The sequence below is a fragment of the Equus asinus genome, chromosome 2 (assembly GCF_041296235.1).
Source record: "Equus asinus isolate D_3611 breed Donkey chromosome 2, EquAss-T2T_v2, whole genome shotgun sequence".
NCBI lineage: Eukaryota > Metazoa > Chordata > Mammalia > Perissodactyla > Equidae > Equus > Equus asinus.
This window is the reverse complement of record NC_091791.1, coordinates 126,087,625-126,106,532: the sequence shown is the minus strand read 5'-3', so window position 1 is coordinate 126,106,532 and position 18,908 is coordinate 126,087,625. Positions and strand designations below refer to the sequence as shown.

The 18,908-nt window shown below is 40.4% G+C and overlaps 1 protein-coding gene across 10 annotated transcripts in view; it reads right to left on the bottom strand.

Annotated features, from left to right (window-relative positions):
- EDC3 (enhancer of mRNA decapping 3) overlaps positions 1 to 10,919 on the bottom strand; it is a 59,319-nt gene extending 48,400 nt beyond the window's left edge. For 2 of the 10 annotated variants that reach the window (XR_011498346.1, XM_014859392.3), the window contains exon 1: positions 10,808 to 10,919. The gene's annotated coding sequence lies outside the window, so the exon portion shown is untranslated. Of the gene's footprint in view, positions 1 to 2,689; positions 2,873 to 10,551; positions 10,678 to 10,710 lie in introns of those variants that run through there. The other 8 variants (XR_011498345.1, XM_044764506.2, XR_001400985.3 and 5 more) reach the window with 6 other exon arrangements.
- Between the last annotated feature and the right edge of the window lie 7,989 nt (positions 10,920 to 18,908).

Below are 18,908 nucleotides of genomic sequence, written 5' to 3'. Positions count from 1 at the left end.
CCTTGAGAATGTTCCATGCACACTTGAGAAGAATGTGTATTCTGCTGTTTGGGGATGAAGTGTTCTATATATGTCTATTAAGTCCAACTGGTCTAGCTTTTCATTTAATTCCAGTTTCCTTGTTGATTATCTGCCTGGATGATCTATCCATTGATGTGAGTGGAGTGTTGAGGTCCCCTACTATTATTGTATTATTAATATCTTACTTTAGGTTTGTTAATAGTTGCTTTATGTACTTTGGTGCTCCTGTGTTGGGTGCATAGATATTTATAAGTGTTATGTCTTCTTGGTGGAGTGTCCCTTTAATCATTATATACTGCCCCTCTTTGTCTCTCTTTACCTGTCTTATCTTAAAGTTTACTTTGTGTCATATAAGTATTGTGACACCTGCTTTCTTTTGTTTGCCATTAGCTTAGAGTACTGTCTTCCAACCCTTCACTCTGAGCCTATGTTTGTCTTTGGAGCTGAGATGTGTTCCCTGGAGGCAGCATATTGTTGGCTCTTATTCTTTACTCCATCTTGCCACTCTGTCTTTTCATTGGAGAATTCAATCCATTTACATTTAGGGTGACTGCCAACATATGAGGGCTTAATGCTGCCATTTTATCACTCATTTTCCAGTTCTCTTGCATTTCCTTTGTTTCTCGTCCTGTGTATTTTGGTCTACCAATTGAGTTATGTAGTTTTTTATGTTGTGTTTGTTTCTTTCCTCCTTATTTATTATTTGTGTCTCTGTTCTTTTTGTTTACTGGTTACCATGAGGTTTGTATTCAAAATCTCATAGATAAGATAGTGCATTTTCTGATGGCCTCTTATTTCCTTAGACTAAACCAGTTTACTCCCTTTCCTCTGCCCCTCCTAAGGTGTTTTTTTCACATCTTATTCCATCTTGTGTTGTGAGTTTGTGGCTAAAATGACAAGATTATCTTTGTTTTTGGTGTTTTCCTTTCCTTTATCTTTAATGCTGTACTTGAGCATTTGCTAACTTGTTCTGATGTATAGCTACAATTTTCTGATTTTGTCTACCTATTTATCTCCTTACTCTGTGCTTTGTAACCCTTCTCCCTTTTTTCCCCCCAACCAGGTATGAGGGCCATCTTGAGGATTTCTTGTAAGGGGGGATCTCATGGCTATGAACTCCCTTAGTTTTTGTTTATCTGGGAAAGTTTTTACTTCTCCATCACATCTGAAGGATATTTTTTCTGGATAGAGTATTCTTGGCTGAAAGTTTCTGTCTTTCAAAGATTTGAATATGTCATTCTAGTCTCTCCCAGCCTGTAAGGTTTCTGCAGAGAAATCCGCTGAAAGCCTGATAGGGGTTCCTTTGAAGGTTATTTTCTTCTGCCTTGCTGCCCTTGGTATTTTTCCTTTTGCATTCACTTTTGCCAGTTTCATTGCTATATGCCTTGTGCTAAGTCTTTTTTCTTTTAAGATTTTTTTTTAATTTTAATTTTTTTTGAGGAAGATTAGCCCTGAGCTAACTACTGCCAATCTTCCTCTTTTTGCTGAGGAAGACTGGCCCTGAGCTAACATCCATGCCCATTTTCCTCTATTTTATACGTGGGACGCCTACCACAGCATGGCTTTTGCCAAGCAGTGCCATGTGCACACCTGGGATCCAAACCGGCGAACGCTACACCACCAAGAAGTGGAACATGCGAACTTAACGGCTGTGCCACCGGGCCAGCCCCTTGTTAGGTCTTTTTACATCAACATATTTAGGAGATCTGGTAGCCTCTTCCACATGGATTTCCATCTCCTTCCCTAGGTTTGGGAAGTTCTCTGCTATTATCTCTTTGAACAAGCTTTCTGCTCCATTCTCTTTCTCTTCTCCCTCTGGAATACCTGTAACTCTTATGTTGCATTTCCTAATTGAGTCAGCTATGTCTCAGGGACTTTCTTCGTTTCTTTTTAGTCTTAGTTCTCTCTCCTCCTCTATCTGGAGCATTTCAACATGTCTATCCTCAATTATGCTGATTCACTCCTCTATGATGTCCACTCATTCAGGGAATCCATATTTTGTTTTATCTCTTCCATTGTGTCTTTCATCTCTAATATTTCTTATTGATTCTTCTTTATAGTTCAACCTCTTTTGTAAAGTAGCTCCTGAACTCATTGAATTGTTTCTCTAATTCTCTTTTAACTTGTGGAGTTTTTTGATGATCGCTATTTTAAATTCTCTGTCATTTAGGTAACACATTTCTGTGTTCTCAGGACTGATTTCTGGGTACTTGTCATCTTCTCTCTGGTCTGGAGATTTAATATAATTTGATACTGCTAGAGGGCATGGCTCTATTTTTACATATCATGGTATTATTTAGTCACAGTTGCCACCTATCACCACTGAGTGGGGGTCAAGAGCAACGTATTCTGAGCCCTCTGCATTCCGCCAAGATCCCAGGCACTGGAGCTGGCGCTGGGCGGGTTGGGTGGAGGGGCACTTTCTTCTGCATGCTCTTGGGGTTTTCCTCACTCTGCTCTATCTGTTCTCCTGGGGTGCTGGCTTGATGAGGTCACCCCCCACAACAGCTCTCACTCTGATAGAGAGCTTCCCTCTAGGCTGTAAGAGCCCTCAGGGATCTTTGACATTCCCACGAATGAACGTCCCCTCCCCTGTTCCTTCTTTCTTAGAGGCTGCCTGCAGTCTCGGATCGCAGTCTTTTGGGGAGGGAGCGAAAACTTCTCTTACCCCATTCCACCTCCTCCAAGTAGGGGCTCCAGCCTCTGTGCCCTCTGTCATACGGCTGTGTGGGTCTCTCAGACGTCTTTTGTGTTGTTTGGATGTCCTCTGTTGGAGTATGAATGTCTTTTCCATTGTATGGTGGAGGGGAGAGATTACTGGGAAGCTCACTCCACCATTATGCTCGCAAAACTATTTTATAGTGAGAAAAATCATACGTGATTGCCACTAGAGTGGAGAATTTATTAAAAAGGGCACAGGGGCCTTCTGGTGTAATAGAAATGTTCTATATTTTTACTGATGCAGTAGTTACAAGGATGTACACATTTATCAAAACTCACTGAACTGGGTACTTAACATCTGTGCATTTTATTGTACATAAACTATATTCCAATAAAAAAGGAGAAAAGTATATGTAGCCAACATAATCACCATATGCCACAAAATATTTAGCCATTCCTCCAATATAAGAGAAGATTAATTTCCTAGAAAGATTTTCTACAAAACATAAAATGAAAATTCACATATACAGCAGTTTCTAGCAAGATGTCTATTAGGCGTCTCAAAAGTGTCCAAAAGAGAATTTCTCCAGCCCCACACTCACATCTCCCAATTTGTTCTTTCCCAAGCTGTTCCCATCTCAATAAATGGCACCAACATCCACCAAGTTGCTTAGGTCAAGGAAAAAAAAAAAAGTTACCCTTAATTCTTTCCTGTCTTTCATCCTATACATTCAATCCAACAGCAAATCCTATTGTCACCACCTTAAAAATATGTCCATTTCTCTCCATCTCCACTATTGCCTTTCTAGTCCAAGACACCTCATGATTACAAGAATTCCCTAACTGGTCTCTGCTCCCACTCCTGCCCCCTTCCTTCAATTCTTTCTCTACACCACAGCCAGAGCAAATTTTAAAATGTAAATCAGTTGTCATGATCCTGCTTAACAACTGTACTTATAATCAAGTCCAACTCCCTTTCCATGGACTATAGGCCCTACATGATCTGATTTCCGCTAACCTTTACAGCTTTACCTCTCATCACTCCCTTCCCACTATTGTAAAGAAACAGTGACCTTCTTATTCTTCCTCAAATATATAAGCTTGTTGCCTCCAGAACTCTAAACCAGGCATTCTCAAAACATTCTTTCCCCAGCCCTGTGAAGGGCTAGTTCCATCTCGTGTTTCTGGTATCTGCTAAAATGTCACCATCCCAAAGAGGCCTTTCCTGCCTACCCAATCTGATGTAGCTACTCCCCAACACTCTCCAACACCTCATCTCCTGTTATGATCTCAAAATGAATCACCACATGAATTATCTTGTCTGTTTATGTTACATGTGTAACCCCACCAGAATGTAAGCTCCATGAGAGCAAGGGACCCTGTTTTGTTTAGCCAACAAGAGTGCCTAGAATGGAAGAGGAGCTCAATAAATATTTATTCAATCAATGAATGAATTAGATGTAATAAATCTGACAGAAGTTAATCACTCAAAATCTAGAGTATCTAAATATTTATATCTAAATGCTTTGGCTCTTCTTGGAAATGGCTGTAAAACTAAAATATCCTTTAAGCATACTCTATGCAAAATCATATCTATTTTAGATCTGAAATCTAACACTGCCCTACACACAGAAGGAAGTCAGGAAATAGCAGATGAGTATAAACATAACACACAATATTAAGTTCGAAATGAAATACTGGCTTAGTGTTTTCCATGAAAAACAGAAAAGAAATAGAACAGCATTTCAAGTTGTTTTCAAATATTAATTTCAGAAATATACTTAGATAAAATATAGAGTCTAAAAAAGGAAAAACAGCAAAACAACATATAAAGGAGAAAAAAGCACTCCTGTGGTGAAGAGTACACCCCATCAGAAACACAAAAACCTAAAGACAAACTCAGGTAGTTCTCTAGTGATCTGAGCAAGTATCACAAAACTAGGCTGACAGAACAGAAAATAAAAGAAACAATGTATTAGCAGGCTCATCCTTAAGATTTTTTTGTACATTTTATTATAGAAAATTTCAAACATACAAAAATGTCGACAGAACAGCATAATGAACACCCACATATCCATCACGGAGTTGCAACAATTATCAATATATCTATAAGAATTTAAGAGATCAGGTGAATTTCCAATGCAACAGAATTTCTACAACACTGATGATGGTAAAAGGCACAAAATACACATACTTTAGGCTTATTTCCACCTTCCTAATCAGCCACGTCTACCTAACATCACAAAAGTACGAAATTCCTTTCCTATCATTTACACCCCCTCGTAATCCTACTCTGATGCTTATTTTAGATAGATTCAGAATGAAAAGCTGTAATAAGAATTCTAAAAATACCAGAAATTAATCAGATGTGAAGACTTTTTACTTCTTCAACACATCTGTATGACGCTGATGTTGTACATTCAAGTTTATATTAATAACTGAGTAGAATGTTTAATAATTCTAAAGTGGATTGCTAGTTTACAAGTATGTGTGTTTCTATTTAGTTCTATATGAATAGAAACTTTTTAAAAAGTAACCAATAACTGTGTAACAAACTGTCCTTTCATTATCTGAAACTTTCCTCTATGTAAACTACAACATTAATGCATTATTCAAAACTCATCACATAAGTTTATTCCATAAAGAAAACTCCTTTATTAACTGAAAACAGTAAATCTAAAACAAGTGGAGTGCCATCACCTGGGTTCCTAATCAGATGAATACACTAAGGATGGGGGCTTCATGAATTACAGGGCTAACACCATGGCAAAAGAAGAGCCACAGCTGAAGCGAGAGATCTAGGAGGATCTTCGATGCCTTTGATTTTCTACTTTTCTATCAAGGTATAAACTATATAGTAAGTCTACATATTTCAAGTGTACAGCTCAATGAATTTTTACACATTAATAGCCCCACATAACCACCACCCATATCAAGACACAGGATATTGCACACACCCCACAAGGTTCCACTGTGTCCTCACAATGGTAGTCATTATTCTGATATCACAAAAGATCAGTTTAGCCTGTTTTTGAACTTCATATAAATTGAATCATAAAGGTTCTCTTTTAAAGTGTTTGGCTTCTTTTGCTCAAGATTACCGCTGTGAGATTCATCCTTGTTGTTGCATGTGGCAATAGCTCATTCTCTCTCATGGCTATGTAGTATTCTTTTATATAACTGTGCCTCAATGTATTTATCCATTCTACTGTTGATAGACAGTTGGGTTATTTCCAGTTTGGGGGCTACTATGAATAAAGAACTAAACATTTTTGTATATGTGTTTGTGGTGGACAAATGTACCCATTTATGCTGGGTACATTCCATATTACATAGGAAGTCAGAGTAGATGAGAACTATTTTGCTCAAATGCTGAACTATCAGGACTTTCCGACTACCAAATTCCACACTAAGTATGAGACTTTACTGTTTCATTTCTTTTATAAGAAGTCTTTGTATAACAAAGTCTAAAAAAGCCTAAATAGTCTTCTACCCATTACACAACTGAGGTAGTTGCCAAAACGATCCACAAACTACAAATAAACAACTTGCCAATTGCAGACCTATCCACTTTCATCTCAACTGTCACATCAGACAGAACTCACAGCATTCAGATCCAAGGAGCAACTCTGATCTGCTAAGGACAATTACAATCAACAGCTGTGAGTGAGTGAGTGGTTAGTTATGCATTTCTGAAAAGCTAGGCATTTTTCCACGCATCTATCTGGAAAGGTGTCTGTAGAATCAAAATCTTGGGAATGGCAGAGATCTTAAAAGAAAACATCTAGTACAATCCTAATACTAACTCCCCATCTTCCATAAAAGGTGGCATAGTGAAAAGGGCATGGACTTCAGAAGTCAGACATCACAGGTCCTGGTTCACTTCTGGACTTCACCACTTACCAGCACTATGACCCGGACAAATTATCCTCATCTGAGTCTCAATTGCCTCAACTATAAAATGGGAATTATACCAACTTTACCACCACCTCACAGAACCACTGTGAAGATTAAGTGAGATAATCTATATAGTTTCTACCATATAATGAATTTTACTTCAAATGTCTCCTTTTAGCAGAAAGAATACTGGCTAGATAGGGGACTTGAGTTATGTCCCTAGAAAATCATACTGTGAGGGCCACCTCCCTCTTCACCCAAACAAAACTACAAAAAGGCCTGAATTACCTCTACAACATCTTGGAAATGTCCCAATCTTCAAAGTGGAATACACACATCCCCAGGGGTACACAAAGACAGGCAAGCAAGGGAATCAATTTCCATACTACTCTTCCATAAACCTGATCTGCCCAGATAACTGGATTATCAGTAAAAAACTTTCAACCATAGGGGGCTGGCCCAGTGGCCTAGTGGTTAAGTTCAGTGCACTCTGCTTTGGCAGCCCAGGTTCAATTCCCAGGTGCAGAGCTACACCACTTGTTGGCAGCCATGCTGTGGTGGCAACCCACATACAACATAGAGGAAGCTTGGCACGGATGTTAGCTCAGGGCAAATCTTCCTCAGGGGGAAAAAAAAGTTCAACCATAAAATGTATTATTTTGGCACCGGGGTCAGAAAACTAGGCCCGTGAGCTAAATTTGGCCCACTACCAATAAACTTGCATTGAAGCACAACCATGCTCAGCTGTTTGCTTATTGTCCTGGCTGTTTTCACACTACAATGAGATAGTTGAGTAGTAATGACAGAGACCACATGGCCCACAAAGACTACTAGCTGGCCCTTTACAGAAAAACTTTGCTGACTCCTGCTTTAGGATAAAATTCCGTGGGAAAAGAATGGGTACATTCAAAAAGGAAAAATATGAAATGGACAAAATCCCAGACCAAAAAAATTACCAAAACTGACTCAAGGGCTAAAAGAAAATCTGACTAGACTTATATCAAGTAAACAAATAAAGAAATTGAATTAGTAGTTAAAAATCTTTCCACAAAGAAAAGCCCAGGCCCAGAAGCCTTCACAAATTCTATCAAACATATGAAAAGAAACAATTAACAATCCTACAAAAACTCTTTCAGAAAACAGAAGAGGAACATTTCCCAACTCATTTTATGAGGACAGTATTACTCTGATACTATGGCCAAAGACATCAAAAGGAAAACCTCAGACCGATATCTCTTATGAACAGTCACACAAAAATTCTTAACAAAATATTAGCAAATTGAATTCAGCAACACATAAAAAGTATTATACACCATAACTAAGTGGGGTTCAGTCCATGAACACAAGATTAACTTAACATCTAAAATCAAGTAATAAAACACACCATTTATACATATACACATCTTAGCGTTATTTTAATATAAAAAAGGTTATTTGTATATTTTAAAAATATCACATTGCTACTGTATTTAGATAACTTTGTATTTTTAAAAAGTCAATGTTTACAACATGTCAGAAATTACATGCTAAACTACTTAAAATTAGTCTTTTTTTTCTTTTTGAGGAAGATTAGCACTGAGCTAACATCTGCTGCCAAATCTCCTCTCTTTGATGAGGAAGACTGGCCCTGAGCTAACATCCATGCCCATCTTCCTCTACTTTATATGTGGGACGCCTGCCACAACATGTGGGGGGATGCTTGCCAAGCGGTGCCATGTCAGCATCCGGGATTCTAACCAGCGAACCCCGGGCCACCGAAGCGGAACAAGCACACTTAACCGCTGCGCTACGGGGCTGGCCCCTAAACCACTTAAAATTAAATACTTAAACTACTTAAATTTCTGATGAAAAATTTCAGACGCCAACTTAAAAACATGTAAGAGATACACAGATTTCCCAATGTTTTGGACACTCTCAAGCAAAAATATTTTACCATCACTGACCCTGAATATACCCGAAATGACAAAGGGAAAAGGAATCACTCATGCCAAAGCAAGTCCACTGTATCTTCAGCCAGCCAATAAAAAACAACTTTTTAAAATTTAACAAATCTGACTCCTTTTAACTTTTACCCCAAAACTAATTTACTCTTGAAGAGTACCCAGACCTAAACCTAATATTCCCAGTGTGAGCCAACCAGTGCTGAGTCAAGTAATGCAAACTTACCTTCCCATTCTAGATTTTATATTTTCCTAATGCAATCTACTACTGCAGGTCACATCCATTCTTCTCATAGTCTAACCACACCACTGATTCAGATGACTGAGACTCCACATATTTTTATTACATGAACCTCCCCTAAGTCACATCTCTACCTTCATTAACTGGTATAATTGAATTTTTTTGACCCAAGTGAAATTCCTCATGTTTATATGACCCTTCCATTTCATTAAACTGTACTGTGCAAATCTTGAGATTAACCAGATGATACTTTCTCTCGTCACTCCATAAACACAAGTTTGTTAAGCTCACCTTCCAGATAAGGCTTCAAATACATATTGTGTATAAAGAAAGTGATAGAGTCTCAACTCAGATTACCAGAATCCCAGCTGTAAATTGTGTCCATAAATCAAACCCCTCCAGACACAGATGCTTGTGACTCCATCTAATTTTACCACAAACTGGCAAATTCCCCCACGTCACCCACCAGGTCATCCTAAAAGACTTAACAAACGCCTTATTAAAATTCTCACACACTGTCACTATGGATACTATACTTTTTTGAGATACAAATTTGGATGTCCTGCCCTGTTCTGGCTAAATTTAGAACTCTAGTAACCCTGCTCCTCTGCCTGATAAGAACAGAAAAATGACACTTTCCACTTTGCATTAATTACAGAATCTCAGGAATTGCAAGGATCTTAAACATTTTCTTGTCCAATGTCTGTCAAACTAAAGGTCTTTAGCTGTCAGACCCATTAGCAGTCAGAGTCAATTCAATAAGTTGCAATCAACTTTTTTTTTCTTTTAATGAAACAGAAGATGTCAAAGGGCATCATACGTAGAAAGGGTAAACTTCTGTTTCCTGCACGTGTGTGTGTACACACAGTCTGTGCATGCAGGGGGCACACTTAAGTCATGATGTAAAATGTATCTAACTGTGGGTCACAGGTCAAAAAAGTTTAAGAAACACCTTGCTAGTCCCACCACCTTACCCCCACAAGGAAGCTCCACAAAAAAATTCTTAGTAATCAAAAAGTTATTTGTAATGATCTTCACTTTATACGGAGAAACCAACAAATAGCAATTTTGTGCTAATTACACCTAATCTACCATTCAACAAAAAACAAGACTAAATCCATTTGAGGTTTCCAGTTGAAACACTCATCTGCTCAGAGACAGTCACTTGTTTTAATGGGATTTACACATATTTGACAGCAGGCTGAAATCAGGTTATTCTGTGGTTAGGGAAGAAAACAAAAACCATTCTGAGCCTCGAGTTCCTCATCTGTAACCACAGGAGAGGATTGTTAGGACTCCTAGCTCCGAAATTACGAGATTTTATTGAAAACCAACCGGCCAAGCAGAGGAAAACTATGCTTCCCACACACCAAAACACTTTAACCACTCAACAAGTCAATTATTGGTAAATTCAATCACTATCACACAAAGAGTACAAATAAGAATCAGCTCCGACTTAAATCAATAGCCGGAAAGAAATCAAGGGGAAATCCCCAGGATTCAGCATTAGCTGCGCCCGAGTAGGCATCGTTAATTTCTCAGCCACTCTCCCCTCTCACACCCCAGTTCACCTCTGTCCTCAAACTATCAGTCATGCATGTGGTACTCGCGCTCTTCCCTGGAAACTGAGGCATGGAGCAATGAGTGGGCGAGCTGCAGCAGCCATCAACAAGGCTAAACCAAGAGCCTAGGCCGCAAAAGCCTCATGCCTCACACAATTCCCAGGCTACTCAGAATCCTGCTTTCTCGGCCTCGCATCTCAAACCACAGCCCTGACGCAACCCCCAGTACCTGGCCGCCTGGGCACCCGACGCGGTCACCAGCTCGCGCCCGCCTCCGTAAGGGTCTACAAGGCCTGGAACCCCGAAGCCTAAACGCAAACCCGCCTGGCAACCCCGGAAGCCCCCTCCCACGAGCGCCCACAGACCAGCCGCCTCCCCTCACTCCCACCTCCACGCCGTCTGGCCTACGCCTCCTCCGCACACCACACCAAGGCGAGCCCGCAACTCCAGAACACCCAGAGACTGAGGGGCTTCTCCACACCCACCCCCACAGCTGCGCCCCCGCCGCCGGAAACTCCTCGCGTCTTCACGCCACCGTCGTGAGGTCACTTCCGGCGCGACGCCTTGGACACCCGAGGGCAGGCCGTTGAGGGGCGGGGTGCCCGGGAAATTTGAAAGCTTGCGAGAACGCGGCCAGGGCCAGCCCGGCGGCCTTCCAGAACCCCGCCTGGGCGGCTATTTTGCGTGCTCCGCCTACTTGTTTTGGGTGGAGTCCTGGTTAGAGTTGAGGCCCTGCCAGATTCTTGGGGGCCTCTGCTTTCTCTTGCAGTCTTGATGAAATGCTCCCCCTTTGCCTCAGTCCCCCTTGCGCTAGTCGCCGAACAAGAGCGGAGGCGTTTGTGGGGGAGGGCTGGTGACGTGGACCCCATGCTTGATCATTTGCAGCTGTGGGACGCAATAAGCGGGCTCCCGCGACGGATTAAAGGAAACGACATTCTCTCCGTGGTTGATCTTCAAAGTTTCTCAGCTTCAGCTCATTTTGGGGTTAGTGTCAGCCATTCTGTGCTTGACTGCTCTCCTCCCAGGACTCGGTACAAGGGAAAGCGCCATTCTCCTCCCCATGGCATTTTAGAGTCTTGATTTTGAAAAAAAAAAAAAAAAAAAGTAGGCGTTTACAGCCAAGACGGAGTGTAATGAGGAATTTTAGAGCTTAAAGTTTGCCTCTTGAAGCCTGACACTTGGTTTGGGAACCACTGCTTGGGCAGGCAGCACAGAGTAAGGCAGTGGTTCCAAACTTGGCCTTACAAAATCAGTTGAGGAACTTTATAAAATTTCCTCTTTCCAGGGACTCTCCCCTCACTTCCACCGTCATCAGAAATTCAGTTTTAGTAGGACTGTAGGGGTCCTGGCATCTATTATTTTAAAGATTCCTTCCAGTCAATTCTTTGCACACCACAGGTTTGGGAGCCATTGGTGTGTCAGACTCAGGGTTGAATCCTATCTCTACCCGTTTGTTTTTTGGTTTTTGTTTACCAATGAGCTGTGCAACTCTGGAGATAATAGCTAACAAAGTTGCTGTGAAATTAAATGAGATACTGTGCACCTGACCATGGTTGATATTCCTAAAAGGGTGGATAATTCTCTTGTGCCTTCCTTTGATTAGGGTTTTATAGTCTACACCAAACGATTTTTTAAACTCACAGGAGACTCGATCTTCCATCACATGGTTGTTTGCTGCAAGCGCTTATGTAGCCCCAGAGGTCAGTTGATGTTGTGCCTACCCTTACATTGCCATCACCTTGCACAGTGCCTGCCAAATAGTCGGTGCTAAAATAAATATCTGTTGAATGAATGAAAGGATTGTCCTGAGACCCCCTACATAAACTTTCCCCAGAGTCCAAACTGAGAAGCTCTAGTTAGATCAGAAGTCATGGTTGGTCAGCCATTAAACTTTAGAAAAGGGATCAACAACTGCCTTAATTCCACTAATGAATTGCTCTACTTGGAGAATTACTCTGTATTGGTTATGAATTTTCACCTCATGGAAGGATCAATCACCCAGTCTTTTAACTCTCTTAGTGCTTTTAAGCATTATTGAGTTTCTCATTCTGTCTACAAGGAGTGGCAGATACATTCAGAATTGGAAAGGGGAACACTGTTTTCTCTAAACTGTGTCTCCATTCTCCTTTCTTTAGGGCTGGTCGTCTTGAGAATCTCAAAGATTCTTTCCAAGAAGGAGATTGTTTCCTAACCTGAGCACAGAAAAGTTGCTCTCATTAAGTTCTTTCAGAAACCACAAGCCAGTGGCATCCTGCAAAAGTTGATAAAAATGCGCATTCTAGGCCTCACTCTCAGAGAATCCAATTCAGTAAGTCTAGGGTAGGAACCAGGAACCTGTACTGTGTAACAAGCGCCTCAGGGTGTTCTGATGCTGATAGCTAGAAGACCATACTTTTGGAGCCACATCAAGCTCTTTGCTTAACATTAGATGGAAAAGGCTGCTAGCATCACCATTCCCTCCCCAAGCCTCTCACCACCACCCTGTGCCCAAGTCACACGCTGAAACTGACAAGGTACACTCCTCCAAAGCCTAATTTAGTTCTTTCCTTTCTTGCCTTTTGCCCTGGGCTCTGATGGCTTCTACACTAATGCATATCCAGTTTTACACAAGAGGTATGTTGTCTCAGCAAAATCTAGAATTTGAGGTGTTCATTAATTACACAACAAATTCGAATTAAAGATCAACCTCTTACAGAATTAGAGGAGAGGAGTCATGCTGTAACTTTGCTCCAAAAACTTTGTCTTTGCTACAACCACCCACTATACAGATTGACTCTCTCTGTGTTAAAATTAAATACTAGTTGGGACAAGAAATAGACACCATATGCCTGGAACATCTTGTGGTACAAGAAAGCAAAGAAGCTGTCAAAGACTACTAGGTTTTTGTTAAAAGAACTCAGAAGCCAACTTGAAGAGGTTCCCACTGGTCAAAAGTGGGGCAATTTGAGCATCGATAAGAACAATAGAAATTCATCAAATATATTAAAATCTATGTATCACTAATGATAATTTTAAAAAACTTAATTGGAAACATACTTAACCATACTCCTGGCACTCCCACTCCTGCTTATTTTACTCAAGTGAAATTAAAACCTATATTCATGTAAAACTGGTACACGAATAGATATGTCAGCTTTATTCATAATCACCAAAAATTGAAAACAAATGTTCCTCAACTGGGGAATCAATAAACAACCTGTAGTAGGTTCCATTTGTAGGACATTCTGGAAAAGGCAAAACTATAGGGATGGAAAACATCAGGATTTTCCTGGGTTTGACTAAACTTTCTGTCCCTCAAAAGGGGTAACACAAGGGAATTTGGGCGGGGAGGGTGATAGAACTGAATCTTGAATGTATGCGTTTGTGAAACTCAGAGAAATGTACACCATGAAGAGTGAATTTTACTGTATATAAATTAAAAATGAATTTTAAAACTAGATTGCAACATTTATCCATCAGAGAATGCATGGAATTTCATTTTCCCAGCTGTTTAGTTGGGAATAATGTTTTAGTTAGTCAATTAGTTGTACTTGTTGCAGTATAGGAAAAATAAAACAATATAAAAACCAAAAAAACCATGATAAGTCATTGCTGGAGGATGCTACAAACCAACACATTATTTTGAAAACTGGTAAGTGAAGGGAAAGAATCAGCATACAGCCTGCCTTTCTTATGCCATCTGTACTACTGAGTAACCAAAAAATAGAGGAGGGGAAGTTTCTCTTTGAAAAAGTATTCCAGCTAATAAATGAAGAAGAAATGGTAGAATATCGTTTTGCTTCCTGTAATGAACTAAAGGATCTAGGCATTGAAGATCAATGGTTTCTAACACCATGAAAAGAGAGACAACCAGACGAAGTGCTTCCTGATGGAAGAACACAACACTATTTATGGAGTAAACTTGCCCCCCCTAAATCAAATCTGAAGCTGAACAAACCTCTGATTCAACCACCAATTTACAGGAAATACACTGGACAAAGAAACATATTAAATGACCCTACAGAGTTACAGTCAGCTAAATCCAGACTGTGAGAAATTCTACAAGACAAACAACCTGTTTTTTTCAACAAATTTCAAGAGAGAACAAAGACAAGGGTAAACCTTTATAGTTTCCATGAGCCTTAAAAGACAACCAATCACAATATGTGGCTCTTGTTTGAACCCAGATTTTAAAAAACTACTGTGAGAAACGTGTTTGACATTTATTAGACAATTAGAAGTTCGAATACTCTGGATATTTAATGATATTAAGGAATTATTAATTTTTTTACAACTATTCTTGAGATCGGCACCTGAGCTAAAAACTGTTGCCAATCTTTTTTTTTCTTATTCTCCCCAAAGCCCCCCAGTACATAGTTGTATACTTTAGCCGTAGGCCTTCTTGTCATGGCATGTGGGACGCGCCTCAGCATGACCTGACGAGCGGTGCCGTGTCCACATCTGGGATCTAAACCTGCGAAACCGCTGGTCATCGGAGCGGAGCTGGCGAACTTAACCGCTCTGCCACAGGGCCAGCCCAAGGAATTATTAATTTTTAAGCATGGTCTTATTTCTTAAAAGTCCTTTCAGAAATACATACTGAAATAATTACTGATGAAATCATATATTGTCTGTTTGAAAATAATCTGAGGGTATCAGTGGGATGTTGATGGAACATGACTGGCCATGGATTGATGGTTGTTGTGACTGGATGATGGTGTATAGGGATTTATTATGCTATTATCCTGTCTACTTTCGTGTATGTTCAAAAGTCACCATAATAAAAAGTTTTTTTTTAAAGTAACAGATTTTTTTTTTAAAGGTTGGCACCTGAGCTAACAACTGTTGCCAATCTTTTTTTTTTTTTTCTGCTTTATCTTCCCAAGCCACCCCCCCGTACATAGTTGTATATCTTAGTTGCAGGTCCTTCTAGTTGTGGGATGCGGGACGCCGCCTCAATGTAGCCTGATGAGCAGTGCCGTGTCCGCGCCCAGGATCCGAACCCTGGGCCGCCACAGTGGAGTGCGCGAACTTAACCACTCGGCCACGGAGCTGGCCCCAAAAGTAACAGATATTTAAACATGAGTAACTGACGAATGTCCAGCTTTATCAAAGCCAGTGCAGCCTTATTTGGTGTGTTAGTATAGCTCAAAATATATTAGGTATGAAGTTGTTAAAATAGGAACACCCCAAGCCACATAGCAACCAGGGATAAGTTTAACAACATTACACTGAAAGGGTATTTGTGTTCCTTTATGGCACATATGTGAAGCAGTATGGGATAAAATTTAACAATGACTATTGTAATAGTAAACTAAGAAATTTGTAACTCCAAATAACTATTGTGGAAATAAAGCATGATTAGTAAGGAAAGTGAGTAGAAGAAAAGGATTCATAGATTTCAAACTGTTCTTGGAGAGAAAAAAAAAACCAGCCAACTAGCTAAGACCTCATCTCAACAAAACCAAAAGTAACCTTCCTAGTTTGTTAAAATTAACTCACTTTGCGAGACTTAAGCATAGTAATCAACAATGGAATGTTATGCAAGTGCTGAAAGTTGGCAAATAGCTGCTGACTTGGAAGGAGCTCCAAGAAAAGTGTAAAAAAGTAGGTCACGGAACAATATATGTATTACAATCTCATTTGTGTGAAAACAAGCTATATATGTGATATATACAAAACTGCCTGTGTATAAACAAACAAAAAAAACCTACCTGTGTGCGTGCAAAGAGAAAGGTCTAGAAAGTAGACCCTCTAAACTGTGTACTATCGATATCTCAGGGAAGAGGTGTGGCATGGGAGTATGAGAATAGGCGAAGATTTTCACTTTTTACTCTATATATTTCTGCATTTTTTTAATTTTTATGAAGATTATGTATAATTAAAAAATTTTAAACACTTTTTAAAGTTTTTCAAAGAGTCTCTTGAAATAGAGCTTATTAGGGACATTCTATCCACCCCCCTACCCACATACCCTCAGGAAAGTTAGCTCCCACTACACCAAAACCAGAGCTAGCCATTCAGAATGGTTGTTTACACAGAAAAAATGTGAGTTCAAGCTGTTGGGAAATTAAAATTTCATGCACACCAGCTATAAGTGGAGAAATTCATTTTTACAATTCCAAGTTGGATCGGATCCAATCCCAATCAGAGAGTTACTTCTGGCTTATACTCACAAAACAAGGAGTTTGGGGCAATTCTGCATTTGCCTGAGTGTGGTGAAGAATACAAAAGGGCAGAATTCAGGATTTAGAAACACAAGTCAGGACACTGAGAACCCAGATGCCATCCATAAGCTCAAGTACCCCACAAAGTGAGAAAATTCCCAGTTTAATAAATTAAGCAGGATGCCAGCAATTTACAGGGAGGAAATTAAAGGAAAACAAGGCCTCCTAACAGCAATACAAGCAGCAATTGTTTAAAAATTAAAGTGAAGGCTGAGGAAGGACATAAGTAGCCCAAGACCAGCAATAAGCTATGACAATCCCAGTGCACAGCATCTTGGCATCCAGAAAAGGCTCCACAGAGCTTGGAAAAGGAGGAATCTGGGCTAACCATAACAGAGGCACTTTTCATGGTCTCGCCCGTTTAATGATTGTCATCAGCAAAAACTAGAAATTGATTTCAGAACTCCTCTACCTTATAGTAATTGCAGCATATAAAATTGCTTATTAATTGCATAGACAAATAGTATCTTTAAAAAGTATTTCTAAATAGACTCTTTAGTCCATAGTTCTTTGATTCATTTGGTAAACATTTGTAAAGAGCCTGCCTACTAGGTGCCCTGTACTGTGCTAGATACTGGGACAGGGATAAAGACAGAGCTTCTGCCTTCAAGGTGCTTACAGTCCAGAGGGGAAAACAGAAAATTACAGACTAGCATGATACAAAAGCATGGAGTACCAAGAAAGCACTAAGAGGAGATCTAACTGAGACAAGGAAGTGGGGGAAAGGGGCACTGAGGGGGGCATGAGGTTTTCTAGATGTGACATCTGGGCTGAGGTACAAAGGATGAAAAGTGATTAATTAGCTGAAATAGGGAGAAAGGTCATTCCAGTAGAGGGAGAAGTGCATAGAACCCAAGGAAATGTAAGTATGGCCCATCCAGTGAAATACAAGTGCAGTGGTTCAACTCGGATGGAGCATATATGGAAAGGGAAGAAGTGATGATAGATTGATCTGGAAAAGTAAGCTGCTGGATCCCAAAAGGTTTCCTATGCCCTAGGAGCTTGGATTTATCCTAAGGACAATGGGAAACAAATGAAGAATTTTAAGCAAGAAAGTGTCCCAGTCAGACTAGTATTACGGAGAATGGACTTGAGAGAAACAAAACTGGTGGGAGTAAAACCAGATGAGAAATGATGATAATTTATACTAAGGCATTAGCAAGTGGGGTTGACGAGATGAAGACAGACAAATTATAAAGATGTTTAGGTGAGGGGATCAACTCGTAGTTTTATGGCTAAGGCAAAAGATTGTTTGCTGGTGCTATTTGTTCAGATATGGAACAGAAGAGGATGAAGAGGTTGTGGGCAGGCTGTAATAGAAGAGGAAAAGGAGATAGATGGTAAATTCACATCTGCATATGTCGAGTTTAAGGTACTGTGGGTGCAGTTAAAATCCCTAGACTTGGGAAATTGGGGGCCTTTCCCTAAACTCCACACTGTAGATGGTCTCCACTCTGGTTCTCCTCGAGCCAAGCCATTCTCTGTGGGGCTAAGGGGACATGACTACCCAGAGCTCACATCCCTACTTTCAGACCTGCTCTATTTCACATTCCTAGGATTTCCAAATTCCCTCCCAAACAGCCTGAGTCCACTTTCAGCCCATAGACAAGCCTCTTGCCCAGGTCTTCCAGATGCTGGACCTCACTGTCATTATGCAACATCCCTAGAGCCAGGGAATGGCCAAAAAGGTGGCTGTTTGGGAGGAGTGTGGAAGGAGCATGGAAATTCAGCCTGGGGTATTCACACATGGGGACCTCAGAAGCCCCTCACAGTATGAGGGAGAATAGGGGTGGGAAGACGTGGGGAACAGGTCAGGGATCTCTGTGTGTACTCCTGTCTGGCTGTGCACGTGTTAGGTGCGGGCCTACTATAGGGTATCTGGTGGGAAATTCGATATGTGGATCTGGAGCACAGGAGAGAGATATGAGATTTAGAAGTCATCAATAACCAGGCAGTAATTAAAGTCCCAATATTGGGCAATATGGTCCAGGCATTGCATATAGCATGAGAAGAGTCAAAGGCCAAGGACAGAACTCTGAGGAACCAACATTTAAGGTTGAGAACAATTAGGAAGAGAACAACTCAAAAGAAATTGAGACGCGTCAGCTAGGAATACAGAAGAAAACTCAGCAGTGGGTGATGGCAAAAAGGCCCAAAAAAATGGAAAATTTTAAGAGAATAGTCAACAGTGCTAAATACTGCAAAGAGTTTGAATCAGAGGAAGACTGAATATGTCCGTTAGATTTAGCAACTAGGAGGTCCCTGGTGATCTTGACAGGTGTTTTATAGCAAAGTAAAGGGGCCAGAAACCAAATTTCGTTAGGTGAGGAGAAAATGGGAGATGAGCAAGTGGGAGCATTCAGTGTGGACAACTTCAAGA